Genomic DNA, 4,558 nt, shown 5'->3' with positions numbered 1-4,558 from the left:
CTTCTCTTCTCTTCTCTCTCTCTCTCTCTCTCTCTCTCTCTCTCTCTCTCTCTCTCTCTCTCTCCTTCCCTCTCTCCTTCCCGCTCCCCCATCTGTCTCCTCTATGTGAGCAGGTCCAGCTCCACAATTTAAACAGCCATCTTTAAGTCAGGGAAGAAAGGACACAAGTATCTCTTCCTTTTACCCTACCCTGACCAAGAACCTTCAATGGTTTCTTAGTCCCAATTAGAAAAAATCCAAATACTTTGCCCATAATTCCTGCCCCCGTCCATGAGGACTTTAGCATTCACATTGATATTCTTGGTTCTTCAGTACAACAACCTCCTCAACTCTCAGTAGTGCCAGCTAGGGGAAAAAATGTGGGTCTCCTGACACCCAGATCCATGTTTTCTAACTGCTTCCTAATGGTCTATGATTGTGTTACTATTTTGGGTGAACTGAGGAACTGAAGAACATGTTGATGTGGACCTTGCTACATACATATTATCATCTTTCTTAGCAGTTTTCAGGTATCTCCCAGTGGTTAAGATGGCCTCTCACAGCCCTTTCCCCAAGATTACTCTTACAGTTCTATAGGGATATTGGTGAAAAGCATCTAGGCAACTATTTCTCAATGCATATTTAAAAAATACACTTTTCTCTACACCTCTTTCCTAACTTCCAATATTGTGTAATGCTAAAAATCCTATAGGTTTTCTGCGATTGACTGGGAAGGGCCATCTAGGAGGTTTCTCTAGTCAGAAAATCGTGCTTGCCAAATATACATAGAAATGATCCTCCCTTCCTAGGGGAAAAAAATGACAGTAATCCTTTTAGTGACTTCTCACTGAATGCTCCCAAGTACATTAGGGCTGGATTCACTGATGGTGTTTATCATGACTTGTAATGTGGTTTCAGGAAATAGTCTGGCAGTACTGTGGTTCGGCAAATGGATTTCCAATTAATCAGCATCTATTTATGAGAAAGTTTAAACCATTATTAATGTAGTATAAATACGGAACAGCACGGGCTGACCCCAAGGGCCCACCATCTGCCGAACTGTCGTAATCACATTCTTGCCGGACGGGCTCATGCTTCATAATCCTTCTCAGGAAGGAGGAGTTGTGAATACACACCAGACCTTCTGTGAATTCTATGGGTGTATGCAATTATTTCATACTGTCTCTTGAAAAAAGGCTTAGGGCCCTCTGGGTGGCCCCAAGCCAAGCGTGAACCCCAAGCTTAGAAAAATACTTCTCAGACCACAGTACTTCAGAATTCTCATCCCATCCTAAATGGACCATTGGGAGCTGCCTATCAATGCCGACCTGGGTTGAAGAAAGCCCCACTTCTTTTTTCCTGGCCCTACTGCTAATGAGCTATATTGATCCTGGACAAATTAAATTACATTTCCTCTCTCTCCTTCTCTCTATCTCTCTCTGTCTCTCTGTCTCTCTCTGTCTCTCTGTCTCTCTCTCTGTGTCTGTCTGTCTGTCTCTCACTCTCTCTGTCTCTCAAGTAGATCAGATAACTTGCCTAAGACTTTGTAAGTCAGAAAGATGGGATTTGAATCCAGAACCTCTTACTCCAGAGAAGGAAAAGAATAGACCAGAATGCTGGGTACTTCTAGCCTAATTCTCAGTCCTCTCTTTCTGTTTCACTTCCAAACATTTCCTACCTCTTCTCAGAACCTGCTGATGGTGTCCAATACCCAGGAAAGAGCAGGGTTGGGGGGGTGGGGGTGGAGTAGGGAAGAGACAGAGACAGAGAGAGGAGGAAGAAACAGAGAGATGGAGAGAGAGAGAGAGAGAGAGAGAGAGAGAGAGAGAGAGAGAGAGAGAGAGAGAGAGAAAAGAGCCTTGAATAAATCCATTTTCAGTCACCTTCAAGGAGCAAAAGTTTGCCGGCCTCTTTGAGGAATGAATTGATATTTCACCACTTGGTGCTTGGCACGAGCTCACTCAGGACTTTATTAAACCAAAAATAAGCTGGGCTTTTCAAACTTCCAATTAGACTGCTAACAGCCTTCCCAAGGCGGCCTCTACTCAAATCTGGCCCTGGCCCATTGTTCTCCCTGATGAAATAGAAAAAAGAACAAAGAGGCAGCCATGCGTCTTTATTTTTCTTGTATTGCTTATCAAATTGCTATTAGCACAGCAGAGATTGTTTATATTATAGCGGGAATTATTCCAGGACTCATTAGTGATCCCAGCTCAGTTTCAGCATTATATATATTTTTTTAACCAAGGACATTCTGCAATCCCATAATTTCAATTTCCCCAGACATCTGTGATTGAAAGCAAACATTTTATATTTGGAAATTGAAAGTGCCTTTTACTATTAATAGATTGGCTGTAGCGGGCTCCTTACCCCCACCCCCAGCTGGAAAGAGCAGTGTCAGAGGCTTGAGTTATAAGGAGGAAGCAGGCTTTGAAAAGGCCTTTTTTCTTTTCTTTTCTATTTTTTTTTAGGACAGAGGGAAAAGTAGTGGCATCTTAGAACAGAGGAATGAAAAAGAGCAAATGAGAAAAAAGGGAGGGAAAGAGACAAGGAGAAAAAGAGAAAAGGGAGGGAGGCCAAAAATGAGAGAGAATGTGAGAAAGGAAATGAGTAAATGGAAGAAATAGAGAAAGCAAAAGAAAAAAGACAGCATGAAGAAGAGAAAGTGAGAGAGAACAATTTGAGAAAGAGAAGTAAGAGAAAGTGAAAATGAGAGCTGTGGAAACCAAAAGAGAAAGAAACAGAAGGCATGGGGATAGGAGAAAGAGAAAGGAGGGAAGGAAGGAAGGAATCAAAGAGAATGTGAGAAAGGAGGTGTAGTAGCAAGAGCCTTCTGAATCTTCTTTCAACTGATAATTACAAAGCATCTCAAAAGGACATAAATCAAAACCAGAAGAGTAAAGAGGCTCTCCCACTGGATTCAGTCTTAAAGGAAGGCAGTGTTTGGGGATTCCCACACTATAAATGGGGGAAATTGCAAGCTGATCATCCCTTCTCTACACCACTTACCTTGCCAGATTCAAAGTGAGGGCGAAAACAATCTCTAAATTCTTGGGGGCTGGCTGAAAGCACCACAGACTCACCCCAGAGGAAAGTGCAAAGCAGCAGAGTCCAGAGCTTGGGCAGAAACAAGGCTGGCCACAGTTGAGGCAATAGGGGATGGAAAGATAGCCTCAGGGGAAAATGCTTTAAAGTGCACTTCACAAAGAACATCACAGACCTACCTGCCCTCACTCAGGGTTTCTGACTGGGAAGGAAAGATACTACCAAGAGTGAAGATAGGATTAACTCTCCCCTTGTCTATTTTTAGCTAATCAAATCAAGAACTTAACGTACCCCTACTTGGCACTAAGAAAGTTACAAGCCACTTACTAGAGTAAGCTTATACCTCGAAAGGTTACTGCCTCCCCCCCCTTGGGCAGTGCTAGGCAAATTAAAAGACTGCTATTAATTCCCATAAAGTGGGGGAGCAACAGGAAGTGATGTAGAGAAAACTGCTTTAAAAAGGCCAGCTGGAGGATTCAGTCATTCATTCTGTTTCATTGAGCCAGACGAGGAGGAGACTCTTTCCCTGGATCCTGCATTGGCTTGCTGGATGAGTAGCTGGTTTTCCTTTCCTGGCTTCTGGAGAGACTGGTTCCAGAGATTCCTGCCTTGGCTTTAGAGGAGGCTGCATTGGTGGAACTCTAGCTGAAGATACCACCAGGACTTCTGGCTGAGGATTACTAGGAAATCCAAGTGGGGACAAGGGATATGGGGAAGCAAGCCACTATGGGGCTGAGCCTCACTTCACCAGAGAAGGGCTGGTAGGCTTGTTAAAATCTGTCTCTTTAGCTATATTTTCCCACTTTTTTTAGCTATATTTTCTACCTTTTTGTAAATAAAGCTGCTAAAAGTCATTCTGACTTAAGCTAAAATAGTTTTAAATTTGGTGACAACAATATTACTTTATAACTATGACACTTAACATAAAACCTAAATTTAAACTCTTACACAAAGCAAAGCTCTGCAAAACAGAAGCTAAGAAAGCAATGGCCATTAACATGCAGGAACCCCAATCCACTAGGGGCAAAAGGAATAAGCAACAGCAAAAACAAACAAACAAACAAACCTCTTGACGATGGATAATTTTTATGGAGAAAAAATGCAAAATACATCCAAACTTTAAAAAAAAATGGAAATTGGGAATGCCTGCCCTTTGATCCAGCCATACCATTGCTGGGTTTGTACCCCAAAGAGATCATAGATAAACAGACTTGTATGAAAATATTTATAGCTGCGCTTTTTGTGGTGGCAACAAATTGGAAAAGGAGGGGATGTTCTTCAATTGGGGAATGGCTGAACAAACTGTGGTATATGCGGGTGATGGAATACTATTGTGCTAAAAAGAATAATAAACTGGAGGAGTTCCAGGCGAACTGGAGAGACCTCCGGGAACAGATGCAGAGCGAAAGGAGCAGAGCCAGAAGAACATTGTACACAGAGACTGATATACTATGGTAAAATTGAATGTAATGGACCTCTGTACCAGCAGCAATACAATGACCCAGGACAGTTCTGAGGGATTTATGATAAAGAC

This window comes from Gracilinanus agilis, chromosome 1 (assembly GCF_016433145.1).
Source record: "Gracilinanus agilis isolate LMUSP501 chromosome 1, AgileGrace, whole genome shotgun sequence".
NCBI lineage: Eukaryota > Metazoa > Chordata > Mammalia > Didelphimorphia > Didelphidae > Gracilinanus > Gracilinanus agilis.
This window is presented reverse-complemented; position numbering follows the sequence as displayed.